The 14069-nt window shown below is 40.9% G+C and overlaps 1 protein-coding gene across 2 annotated transcripts in view; it reads right to left on the bottom strand.

Moving 5' to 3' along the window:
• Positions 1-14069, bottom strand: part of TMEM255B (transmembrane protein 255B) — a 72274-nt gene that overhangs the window by 45171 nt on the left and 13034 nt on the right. The gene's annotated exons all lie outside the window — the stretch shown is intronic.

The raw sequence follows: 14069 nt of genomic DNA, 5'->3' as shown, positions 1-14069 counted from the left end.
TTGAAATTAAGAGGACAATTTCTTGACTGAAGTAGTATTTATTACAATGCTGAAGTGGAAGAATGTGACACTCAGAGGTTCTTATGACTTAAATTGCCTTATATATGTATTCGAATGATAAAAGATGTAATAATACAGGAACAACACAAAAAAATCCTTAAAATAAAAATACAGATTTATATTCTCTCTCAAACCTCCCATTGCTTATTGAGAATGTGAGAAACACACAAACAAAGTATAAAATTAATTACTTCTAAAAATTGCAGCCAAGACAGCCAAATGAAGAGCTGTTGTAAATTCAAAAGCTAATTTTCCTGAGTGGTAGGTGATTGCTGGAGTTGTGAGTTCACGAGCCTAGCACTGTCAAGAAAGAAAAGCAATGCAGTTCATTTAAACTTAGAGAATTCTTGTTGACAGGTAAAAGAAATAGCACTTTAAAAAAAAATAAATACTGATCCATCACATCATCTCATCTCCATTTTTAATAGCAGTATGTTTTGTCAGGAAAACTATTCATTATTTATAACAGTATATTTTAACAATTGTTCAAGAAACAGTTTTGCTCTTGCTGTCCCATTGCTGTGCAGCCAGGCTTCTCTACAGCTGTTATTATCAGAACACTTTTATTCCTGGTTCTGGTACAAAATACAATAATCTGGTTATTTACAAGGGAACCATGAAGCCAGTTACTAAACACTGAAAACTGTACCATGTGGGCCTAACAATCAAACCCGAAAGCCAGTTGTTCAACAGAGGTATTTTAGCAAAAGGGAGAGCAAAAGAGCACTTGCAATGAGGGACTTTTGCCCACAGTATTAACTGAAGAGCTGTTATCTATCTTCAGTCACGTCACAGAAATACGAAAACACTCAAAAATGCAAAACTGATGAAAGGCTGGACTGCTAAATTCTTACATGCTGCCTTCTTTCAGTAAAGACATGCATTTTATTGCAGAATTCACCTGTCTTAAAGAACCTCTTGTCCTTCAGCAGGCGTGCAGCACCACTGGCTGCACTGAGTCACCCTCCCATGCAAGCGAGCCTAAGGAAGGCAACAGAGCCCGGCGATGTCCCGCGGCCACGGGCGCCGTTCAGCTGTCAGAAATGCACCGGGCACGGGTACTTGGCAACCAACAGCCTCCCACAACCATTCCCAGGGGTGGTTTTGGAGATAAGAGCTGGCCACAGACCAGACCCAACAGGGAGTCTGATGCAGCCACCTTGGCTGCAGCCACACTGTGTGAGATGCCTCATTCTCTCCATTTAGACCAAGCAGATTGGAGACTTTGGAAAATGCATGCATTTTTGGTTTTGAAATCACCTTGGTATCAGATGTAAGTTACATTATATCTAACAAGCTCACTTTGCTCATGCTAAATGGCTACTTTTGCATTGCACAGTCTCCAATGTCTCCAGGCACTGTGCTGTTCATCAAGTCTCTCTGGGATTTTTTTCCAGGCAGAGGAAGAATCACAATTACCCTCATCAATGTAAATTGAGAAACACTGTCATCCAATACCTTTTGCTCTGTGAAAGTGAAGGCTTTGCAAAAGGCCATGTAAACGTTTTGCCACAGGTTTGTAAAGCCCTTTTTATCCCCACACAGGTTCAAGCAAACATTTTTGGAAAAGAAATGCATGGGGCAGTTTGTTGTAGGCTGCCCCTAATATTACATTCCCCAAAACACAGTTTAATTCTGTGGGCCTTTTTACTGGTTTGATTTCCCTACGTCTGCAAGCTCAGAACTTAATATAGGCTTAAATAAATCTGCTGCACTTTTTCAGTACATTGAGGTTGAAGACATAACAGCAGAATTTTACAAAAACTATATCACAAATCCGAAACAGAGAATGACTTTCCACCCTAGGCGCAATCTCAGCCAGGAGCTGCATCTGTTACCATGGTACCTTTAGCAGGGCTGTACATCAATAGCCCACAAAACTAAGACAATTAAACTCATTGCATTGCATTTCAGATGCTGCTATCAACTAAATGCTGCCTGTCTTGTGAGGTGGGACAGTATAAAAGTACTTTTAATTGTGAGTTCATTTTCTCTAATTTGGAAAGTCCTCTCCTGTGTGGCTCCTTCTCCTCCCACAATGGCCACTTTTTTCCCCTGCCCCTGGGATAGAAGTTTTGCTGCTGTGATCAAAATTAAGCTCAGGCAAGGCTCCTACTACGTTGGTTTTCACAGCTGGGCTAATTAGGAGGTTTCTCACTACGCCAGGTAATGTGCTTCACAATTTATGGCCTGCCAGCTTATTCTTTCCAAAGGTTGGTTCTTCGGTAATAGCACTGCTGTAATTGAGGCTCTGTTGGAGGGTTGTCACACCACAGGAGATAGGATTATGTCATGTTCGTTATTCATTAATGCCAATTCCAGTCATAGCACTAGTTACGATGGCACAAATTCGTAATGATGAAAGACTTTTATGACTGCCCAGCCTATGCCTGAAGAACTATTTCCTAGACTGGCTTCCAGATGAAGGAGGGAAGAAAAATAAACACAAAATGTCTCTTGGTTTTAAGAGCAGCAGTTTTGGTACAGCTCAGGAAGACAAGGACTGGGGCCGGGATCCCATGCATAAACACTTCCTTCGGACTGTAATACACCTAATAACAGAGCCAAATGCCCACAGCAGGTATCTCTATTACCAGGAAGGCCTTCAGACAGAGACGCTGCACACATGATGCTGTCAGGTGTTTAGATGAACTCTTGTGTTTAGACCCAGTGACAAAGTTAGAAACCTGCAGCCTTTCCGCAGTGTCATCACTGTTGAATTCAGCAAGTCCAGTCATACGTTGTTGCATATTATCAGCAACAACACAGATCTTTGATTCAGATTTTCTTCCCTCTCGCTGTTGTTAATAGCACCTCAGGGCATTGAGCTGAGCCTACGTGACTGCTCGCTGCCGTCTGAACCGGTGTCTTGCTCTCCTCTCCTTAGGCTGGTTCCCTGCCATCCAGCCCTCTCTCCTGCTCTCTCTCCCAAAGCCGTGCGTCCCTGCACACCAGCTCCTGGGCTTGCCCAAATACACAGCAAGCCAGTGCAATTCACTCACTAGGCAGAAAACTATTTGTTCCCCCAACCGAGTTAAATCAGGTAACTGTAAGGAGAGACAAGGACTAGACCCAGTGCAAACGAGAGGGTGAGACCATGTGGCCGAGACAGAAGGGACGGAGGTAGAAGTGCTGGCAGCAACTATTAGGTTGTCTCACCTATTTCATGTAATTTGCACTCCTAGGGATTATCAAAGTAAAAGCTAGGTTTTAGACATAATGAATAAATGATAAGGACTGGGGTTATTTTGCTGTTTGTGGTCAAGGAGACTTTTCTTTTACTGCCTGTGAAGAAGTCTGCTGTTTTCCAGTATCATGTCAGGGATAATTAGGAAAAATAGCAACATGAAAAGGCCAGTTGGTGTAACAGAGGCAGGGGAGAGGTCCCATGAGAAATTTAAGCAACCTCAGATGCATAAAAAGGCAGAATTAATTAGATAAACAAAGGTTGGGAAAGAATACAGGAACCACAGGAGAGGTATCAATTATTATGCCAAGGAGAAAAAAGAAGATCAAAATCCACTTTCAAAATAAAGATGGCATTTTCATTCAGAAATTTTCTCTTTTTTCTTGCCCCACATCCTGAAGGGCAGAATGGTGAAAGGCAGAATTTGCAATATCTTTTGTTACGCCTTAGATACTCACAGTTAATTTATATCATATGTAGGCATAGTTAATACCTATTGCTTTCTCTTCTTCTCTTCCAGTGGTGTTGATGCTCAACTTTTGCAGGTAATTCATCAGTTAGGCTGCTCACAAGGGCAAGGGACCGCAGAATTGCCCACGGACAGGAAACGTGCAACAGGGTGACTTAATGGTCCCGGCTCTCCCCCAGCCCAAGAGGGCTTACGCAGCACAGCTAAGACAAGAAAGGGAGCACAGGTTCTGAGTCCGCTTACTCCAGCTCCTCCAGGCACACACGGAGATCTTTAGGACAGGGACTGCTCCTTTACTGGTCAGATAAACAGAGTTCTTGAGTTATTGGCAACTTTATTTGCACCATTTGCTGCGACAGTTAGTTATGGAAATGGAGGAAATCAGCACCCGATCACATCGACACATGCCCAGGGTTGCGTGCTGGCTCCCATGACAGGAGCTGGCTCACACAGCCATCTTTGCTTGCCATTTCTTTTTAGGGCACGAAAGCCCATGGTTCAAAACTGCCCCTCAGTACCCTTGCTGTTAAGCTCCTCCCAAGGCTTCCCCAGCCATCCACGCACGGAGCATCTCTCCCGTCCTCCCTCCCCGCTCCCTGCCAGCCAGCAGCGGCTGTGCCGCTCTCACAGGTGCTGAGTACAGCAGCTTCTCTCTTTTGCAACTCCAGTTACCTACTAAAGTGGCAAGGAAACATTTTGCCTTAACATTGTACTGTCCAAATAAAAACCTTGTATGTTAACTCTGATAGTTCCCTAGTCTAGGGCTCTCAGTTGATTTCACCCTCTAGAAACGCTCTCTGGAGCATTAATCCTTAATTTATACCAATCCACTTTGCAATACTCTTCCTGTAATTTATCTTGTCTTTTCTTCTAACCTGCTAAAGCATTTGAAGATACAGTTTCTGTGAAAGATGCTATGTGAAATAAAGATGAATTTTCCTGTATTTTTATCTTCAAGCAATGAAAGAGTGGTGGGAATTAAATCAATAGGCATTATGAAACACGAAACAAAGTTATTGAGAAGGGTCACCTGATTGATATATTCCTTCTTCTCTCATAATCTAATATCAGCTACAATACCAGACTTAAAACAGCCAGGAAATTATTTCAAATTGTTTTACAAGCAAATCTTTACTGGAATGACCAATCTTCTATATCAAGCAGTTTCTGTGCACTTAGACTTCAAAACTGGAGTCACCATTACACTTAATCAGGGAACGAATTTGATATATGTGTAAATGAACACATATTAAATTCAAGATAATTCATTCACTGATGAGTAAACACTTGTCTTGACTCAGTTAAAAACATCACCACTGATGATGCACTAGCAGGTCTCTTGGTAGTCTGGGAGAGTCTTAAGAGTTCCAGCCACTGGAGTCCAGCAGATGTTACTGAAACAACACTGGGAGAAGGACTGAACTGTCCTTGGTTCACATGTTCCAAGACAAGAAACAGAAGGCAACCTAAAAAAAGTCAATTTTTTAAATTTCCTGGGGCAGCGTTAGTTTTATTATTGGTGCTCTTTCAAGCTCCCACAGCATCTGAGGACCCCTGTTCATATCCCAGTAACCATTACCACCGTGACCGATTTCCTTCTAGCAGCAGTGCATCTCAGCTTCACTCAGCTCGTTCAAAGAGCACTGCTGTATTTTCTCCCTAGTCCGAGCTGATACAACTGCCCTAATGACTGACCTTCTCTAGTCGGAGCAGGTGCAATATTATGCTCTGCTCCACCCATGTTTTAGCTGCTTGTAAAGAGATTTGTTTAAATAGTTCCTCTACTTTTCTTTCCGCCCATTAAATAGAGCGCTGACTGTATGATCAAACCCCTTCCTCCTGGCACCACCAAAGTACTGCTTTGTTTCAAGAACTGTCTTTTGGCAATGTACTTTTTCATTCATTTTCATTCATTTTACATCTGTATAGTCTTTAGCTTTTTATTTCAAGGGGGTTGTGTTGCCGTATTCTATGGCAAATCACATTAACTGATTCCAGATGACTTTTCAGACCTAAATTATTGGAGCATTTGGTATTATATCCTCATGACTTGATTAATTTGTGCAGATGTAAGTTTAGACTGGGGGATACCAAAAACAGGAACAGCACGCCTTCACAAAGCAGATGGGTCTGTATTCGGGAACCAGCTAGGCTCCGCTCTGTAGAAGTACAGGGTGTGAAGCCTCAGTATGTATTTCTGAAACGGGAATGCTGCGGTGCTCCATCCAAAGTGAAGCAGTAGTTCGTATCCAGGCTGCTGGATTGTGGTGTTCTGCATGTGGTGAAGCTGCTAAGAAAATTCTCCTAAGGGGTAGATTTCATCATACATAACTCCAGCTACTTAAAATATACATATTTGTCTAGGGTGGTTATCTGCTCCTCTGTAGTCAACGGAGAGCCAGACACTTCCAGATACCTTCTACACCTACTGTAGAATGGGATGAATTACTTTCTGATGGTATTTGTCTTTTTTTCCACTGGCTATAGAGGGAGCCTAGATGAGGAAGTATCTGTGCTGCCAAAACCAACTCTTGTCAATACTTCTTTCATTCCCTTGATGTTGGCTGCTCTGATTTGTATTTTCTCTTCTCCACTTCAGAACTCTCCTTCGTCATTTGCCTGGGACTTGCAAGGGAGGGAGGGGAGTAATGTGAAAGGAAAGAAGGATGCCTGGGATTTGATGAAGACAGAGTGATGTTATACAGAAAAGAAAAAAAAAAAATCAGCTGGATTTCACAGCTGGAGACATACTAATGGTTTTGGAATCAGCCTAGGCAAGCTTTAGTCCAGTAGGCACTTCAAACTGGTAAGAATTCCCCCTGGTAAACATCAACAAAAGCACTTATCTAAGAATGGGTAAAAATTATTACAGAGTTAAGGATATCAAATACAGTCAAGAAGCAAAAACTACATACAGCATTAAAAGGAAAGGGGACAAAAGTGAAACATAACTTTAGATTCACTGATCAGCAGTGCTGACATTATAGGAATCCATCACATACTTCCTTTCATGGATGCTCTTTTATTGATTAAAATGGAACAAGCTCATTTCACCACTTAAACAGAGGTAGCTGTTCAGAGCAGTATGAGAACAATAAACCAGCAATAAACTGCATACCATGTGTCATAAAAGTTTATGCTTCCTGGTAAAAAATGGTGGAATTGACATAGATCAAGACTACTACAGCTGGCACTGTTTTAGCAGCCGAAACTTTTTTTACACCAAAGTCTGTTAGTGCCTTTACAAATCCTCTTTCACGGTACAGTGACTGCATTGGTTTCTCAAGACACACACGCTCTTTATCAGAAATGCATTACAATTAAATTACAAGGTTTCATGTAGTGAAGTTCTACCTGCAGAATCTGGAAGATTGTATCTGGCCAAGAGGGATACTCATCTGTTTAATTTTATTTCATTCTTCAACAAGAGGATCAGAAACTGCCTGTCCTTTTCATAGGGCACGCCCCACCTCACCTTCCCCACCATGCACACAGGAGCACTTATCCCAGATTCCTTACTGAGACTTTTTATGCCCTGCTCCTGCTTGCTAGGGAGAGTAATCGATTTCTTTATTGTTCCACAAACACATTTCATGGGTCATAAAGTTTACTTTTGTTTTCAGCTGTGTGACACTAATGCTTTCATTACATAAACAGCAAAAGAAAACAAACTGGCTGTTAAAAAGTGTCCTATTATGTACTTAACTCTGTGTGCTGTTTCCAAGCACAGATCTTAAAGGAACCAGATCCCAAAAGACTTCCACTTAATAAGATGGAGGACTTAAATTGAATTGGTGGCTTGAGCCTCTGATTCAAAAGAGCAGTGCCAGCCTTTAAAGATTGGAGTGTCAAAAATAAGCTGTGCTGGTGCATGCATATTTTCATACATATGTATGTATGTATCTCCCTTCTGTTTCTATAGAATTTCAGCTTCCAGAAGCAAACTGAAGCCATTCTGGTTGCCAAGAAAGCTCTCCAAATAGGAGCTGAAGTCTCTCTTTCCTAAATTTTTCCCTTTGTAATAAATTTTCCATTTCTTTCTACCAATGATAACAGTGAAAACATGGTAGTTTCTTATCTGAGACTGAGCTAATGCTGTGTTGGGTCACAAGCTGGGGAACCTGGGATGGGTAAGACCTGGGACCGGTACAACCAACAGACCAGCATAGGGTTGTATGAGAGGGAAAGAACTACTGTGCTAGGCTGCAGCTAGAAATACTTGGGGGCATCTCCCTAGGTAGGCTAGACAGACACAGGCCTGATGACGGAACAGGAAGAATACTACAGACCTGACTGTGCTTCCCATTACAGCTTTACTAGCTAAACCATCCTGGAAGATGCATCTATAAAGAGTGCAACAAGCACTTTGCAAATAAAGACATAGTGTCAGTGGCATAGGCTTTTTTGCCATTATGCCAGGTATTTGCCAGCACATGTCAGCTGTAAATACGTATATATATCTGTAAACACATATTACATGTACTATGATATTATAACCATAGAATATATAACATTTATGTATTACAATATTTACATATAAATAAATATTTGCATGACTAGCTGATGAATCTGCACTGGTAAAATCTGAAAGCATACACCTGCAGATAAGTGACATGAAATGCTGATCCGTAAGGAACTAGGCAGAGAAGAGCTGAAACATCCCCCACACTTCCTTTGGTAATTCACACAGTGAGAGCATCTATTTTTGTCTTTGAGTCCCTGAACTTCAAAATTCTCAAGACACTGTGGGGAAATTTATACTAACTTCAGGCATTTAACTCACTGACAGCTCTTAGACGACGGTTTCACGGCATAGCGAATTGATATAACACTTTATTCCTAGCAAAAGGGACAAGTCTTGTTCCCTCCTCCCACAGACTCCTCTCTACTCTCAGCGATGCAGCCCCACCAGTTAATTACTTTTGCTATGTCTGATGCTCACTTGGCTATGAACCTTTTAACTCACTAATCCAGTGGAAACTACTTTTGGCTGGGGCAAGGAAGAGGAGGAGTCGGCAAGATAGAGGAAGGAGGAAAAGAGGGAAGAGGAGAAAGGAAGACCTCTCTGTGTCAGTGGGTATTTATATTTATTATAAATGGGAAATCCTCACTTAAAATGCACAAGGTCAAAGAACTGCATCAAAAAAATTCCAAAATATTTTACTCAGTCCTTCATTCATGGAATATATAATACTAATAACAGCAAAATGTCTCTCATAATACTATACTAAGTAAAGTGAATTATAAACAACTTTTCAACTATTTACATTTTTATTGACCATAAAAATTCCTTCTTTTAATTTCACTTGCCTTCACTTTGGATGGTCCTTTCATACCCACAGACATATACTTGTCCTCCTCCTCTTCAGCTGGAATAACTGAGCCTTCAAAACATCTCCTGTTATCCATCTCACTTCTATCCATGACTCTGCTGAATATTCTCCTGCATTACAAGGAATAACACAGATTTCCCAGACCTACCACGGACGGACCACATTCAAAATGCTTCCCAAAAAGGATTTAAAAGGGGTCACAAAGCTGATTCCTGCCAAATAAGGCAGGTAATACCCAAGACTGCACCATGTTTATAGCACAAATGGAGACTGGACAGTCTATACATAGGCTGCTCTGCTCTAAACTCAAAACTGGGCAGAGTTATGGTATGATATCTTTTGTAATCTCCTCAATATTATAGAAGAGAAATATAATTATCACTTAACACGGGATTCTTCTTACCACACTTTAGCTATCTAAAACTCCAGAGTCTAGGCTAAATCACCCTTCAAGGCTCCTTCCAGAACCTAAGGAGAGAACGAGATGCCTCCAAAGGGCACCTCCTTACAGAGGTCTAAGAGCTAGGCGTAAGAGAGCAGGAAGATGCTGTCAAAGAATAAGCAGCTTGATCTTACCAGCTAATAAGATGCTGTTATATTTGGAAGGCAATGCAGATACCTAAAGAAGAGCCATGCTCAAGCTCATGCAAGGGTCAGTGTCAACCTATACTGATTATCTTTATATAAATCTCCTTGTCTGTTTCTGAAATGTGCAGTTAGATCACAGCACAAAATCTAGTGCACATTTACGACTGAAAAGAGAGCAGTAGGTCTTTTCAGTTTTAATTGTTTTAAAGGTGCTAAACAGGACAAGGATGATTGCTAATTTGTTGTATTATTATAATTTTTACATCAGCATTAATTGTTTTTCCCTGAACTATGTGAAATACAAACAAGACAAAAAATAATCACTAAAAAAAAAGAAGTGCTGTTGACTTTCTCGGAAGCTTGAGTTTACGGGAGAAATAATACCTTGGTAATGACAAAGATTGCCTTTACATTATCTGCATTTCCCCTGCACTACAGTAAAGACTTCTTCCATTTATTTGTGCAGGAACATCAAAGACAGTCTCAGGAGATCTACAGAATTTCAATGTTTTTTCTCTTTATGTAAACAAGCTGCTTTAATTAGCTTAATATGCAATATGCAATCTATCAGCAATTAGCATCTTTGATCAAAATCTGCACTAAAGCCAGTTTCTTCCAGGATGTTCCATTTGCATGAAAAAGTAGATGAAGCACAATATGTTTGAAAAGAGCAGAGTAGGTATATGTATCAGTATCTTTTTTTGGTGTACATATTAATAACCACACCTTTACACAAAATGTCCAGTGGACATTTTCTGATGGACATAATCTATTTACAAGATATATCACTTTTGAAAAGTGAAAGAGGTTCGGCTCTTCTGAAAACTGGCTTACACATGTTACTCCTTTAAAAAAACTTTTCTTCTGAAACAGATGCAAAGTCTAGTGGCAAGAAAATAATCAGAGATAATATTGAAATACTACCTCACATACATCTCAATGCAGCATAGGAATGCATGCATTGTCAGGGATCTCTATCAATTAAAAACAGAAGAGGAAATTATTGCTTTGTTTCTCCAACTTTGCTATAGTTGCTTTTCAGTACTTAATTTGAAATCTATTGTTGACAGAGATTGGGAAGCAACCACATTAAGGCACCTAAACTTATCATTCCTTGAGAAGTCTGAAGAAATAGCTTTGCCTCTTCTGTTTGTGTGCAGAGCTCCATGTTTTAACCTCCCTCATGTTTTCAAATTCTGCTTTTGTCAGAAGCAATGTCTCCTCAGCTAAAATCACTACAACCCTCTCTCTGAACAAGTCAAGGACCAGATTGAGCCAGCTGAGCATTAGATTTATATCTGAGTATGTCCTAGACATGTCAGCAAGAAAATTAACTGTGTGTTAGCATGAGGAAAAAACATGCAAGACTCAGCAGAGGATGAATTTAGGTCTCAGACCTGCTGCAGACAATGGTCTTCATCGTGAGCAGTGCCGAGGTTTGCGCCAACTCACACCTCCCGAGGGCTCGCTCCTGCTTCTCTGACCCCTCCACGTCCTCTCCATGTCCTTTACGCTCCTGTACCTCCTCCCACCCCGCTTTTGCCTTCGCCGCTCTCTGCCGTAGCTGCACTGCTGTCAAGGTGACTCCCAAGACCCTACCGAGAGCTCTTGCAGGCAGCATTGTGATATTGCAAATGTGCAAAACCCTGACAGTTATTTTGGTGCCCTTGCATCTCCCAGTTGCATCTCCCAATCGCTCTTGTAGGCACAACAGTTTCAGCATGCTCGTTTTCAGCCTTGTGAACAGGATGGCTTGATGAGACTGGCGTTGGAAAGATGTGTGAGTGGAAACTGTGAGCCAGTGCTTGGTTTATCCATCAGGTTAGCTAAAACTACATATATGGTGTCTTATCGACATTGCACATTTAGAGAACGCTTCGTTCTGGGTGCTAGCTCATGCCACCTCCACATTTATCTGAAGAGGAACCTCTTACAGCATTCCCTCAGCACTACTTACTGCTCTCAGCTCAGCTCTGCTGCCATGAACCCCCCCGCGCACCCCGCCTTCCCCACCTCTGTGTGCAATTTCAGCATCTTGTTTTCTAATTGGAAATATTTTGTACTGTAATGAGAGGAGTTTGAAAGCAAGCAAACAAGCAAGGACACTTCATGTCCTACTATCAAACCCACTTGATTCGAGCAGTATCATACTTTCCACCCATCCCACGGGACTAAGTGTGCCTTCAGAACAAAACAACTTACAGCTATACTCTGTTCTTTGATCCATGACCTGCTTTGCAGGGGGCAAGAGAGGCAAAAAGGGACAGCAACACATTATTCTTCTGTTTCTGCTGTTTGCCAGTTAGAAACATCCCAAATCAGTGCAAATCTTTAGTCAAAGGGAAATTTTGTTCTGCTGGTGCCAAGTTCTGCATAGCAGAGCCAAGCATGAATGCTGAGAGCTGAAGGGAAATCATGCTAGTCAATGAGGCAAAGCTTGCTTCTGCAAGCAGCAGTTCCTTTGAATTAAGGGTTATACCTTGGTCAGCACATTGAACTCCCACTGCGGGCCCTGGGATGCCAAGAACGAGGTCAAAGAGGTGCAAGATTATTAATGTTGTGTTTTAAGAACAAACCATTGTCCACTCTGCCTAACTGTGCTTTCGTTCTTTCTCAAACCCTATGCTCGCATTTATTGAGTGCTGGGATTTTGCTGTACTAGTTCTGCTAATCATTACGTATTTCGTATTGCACTTAGCATTTCATCAACCATGAATAAATCTGGGCTTACAGAGGATAGGTCACAAGGAAATAGAACTTCAAGACAAAAAGAGAAATAGATTTACAGAGGAAAGGTCAATTTAAAATAATTTTTTTCTACTGTAATTGAATCTACATTCTTTCTCAATTTAAAAAAAACAAAACCGAAGTACTGAGTCATTACAGGGGCCAGATAATTGTCAGAGCTATACTGGGTTAAACTCAAATTACATTGCAGTAACTGCTCAAAGGAAGTCCAGTTAAAATAGAAGCAATTTCTTTTCCTTCCCAACCCCTTTTGTCCTGCTGCAATGCATAGAATTTTTAGTTACAGGAATATGACATTTCTGTTACGTTTCTGTGCTTATATAAGTCTTTATAATCTTATTGATGGCTGCAAATTTGTTAAAGCTGCCCTAAACCCTTTCAATCGAATATACTCAGTTACATCCCAAGGAATAATTACTGCCGTCAGTTGTAGTATGACATAAACCCTTTCAATCTCATTTCCATAATGTTTGAAAACAAGCGGCTCGGCCTTAGCAAAGACAGTGTTACAAGGCTTAGCCTGCTGTGGATGGTACTCAAGGCAAGAAGCATAATTAAATTTCTAGTTATTTTCTTGGTCTGTTCCCCAGAAACCCAATCTTTCAACAGCCAGATCATCACAATGTATTATTAGCAGAAAGTAGTTTTCCTTGTTCCATGCTGGGAAATGCAAACAGGCACTAATACCAAACATACTGGACACTTATTTCTCCACAGTCCTTGTGTAAATGACACAACACGTTGAGTATTACATGGTTTAACTGCTGCTTATCCACCTTACGCCTTTTTCAGCCATTTTACTTTCTGCTAAGGACATAAGCGATAGAAAATTAAGAGGCAGATTAGAGGAAAATGGAAAGATAAAACAACCCCAAAATGTTATGCCTGTTAGTAAAGTAGCATGAATGCTGTGGAATACAAAGCTATTTTCATCTGCCCACCACTGAGTCTGCAACTTGAAACCTGCTGTTCATCCTGGTCTCTGATGTAGAAATCAGGGGCAATAGTTCTTAAAAACAAATAAGCCGTTTTGTTAGTAGCAAAACTAATGAGGCCTGGCCTGCTGCAGATTTTTGCCTCAACAGGTCATGTCCCATTTGGATTCTCTAGTGTTTAATAAGAGGTGAGCTGACATTGCAGCCTTTACCACCATGGGGGAACTAGTTCCTAATTCTCTCCTCTACCCACCTGTGAACTTTCATGAAACTTGAAGGAATTGCACACCTTTGAAGTCTCTACCTCCCTGCTGAATTCACCTGAAATTGGTCAACATGTTCAAAAAATGGAATGGGAAACATAGAAAGACACAGACAAACATCATGGCTTTATAAATTCATTCCTGTGGGAAACCCAGCTAGAAACGGAAGTTAAAAGTAGGGGAATACTTGCAAATACATCACTTAAAAGCAATGCAAAAAAAGTGATACTATGAAAGAAGTTTGCCTACAAATAGTGAGAACAAGACTGCATTTACGAAGAAGAAAACAGGAAATCACAACAGACTACTTGTAAGTAAAGTAGTTGCTTGTTAATAAAAAGCAAGGCAAATCCACCATTTCCTCCTCTGAGCATAACACCACTCTTGATTTATACCAGTGAAGGCTCTGCATTATGAAATGAATCGTATTTCATGATGCTTGGCTATAATCAGTCTACTGTAAAGTGCACATTGGACATGCTGTTA

This window comes from Aquila chrysaetos, chromosome 23, assembly GCF_900496995.4.
Source record: "Aquila chrysaetos chrysaetos chromosome 23, bAquChr1.4, whole genome shotgun sequence".
Taxonomy (NCBI): domain Eukaryota; kingdom Metazoa; phylum Chordata; class Aves; order Accipitriformes; family Accipitridae; genus Aquila; species Aquila chrysaetos.
Note: the sequence above shows the minus strand (reverse complement) of the source record. Positions and strands in the feature narration are given on the sequence as shown.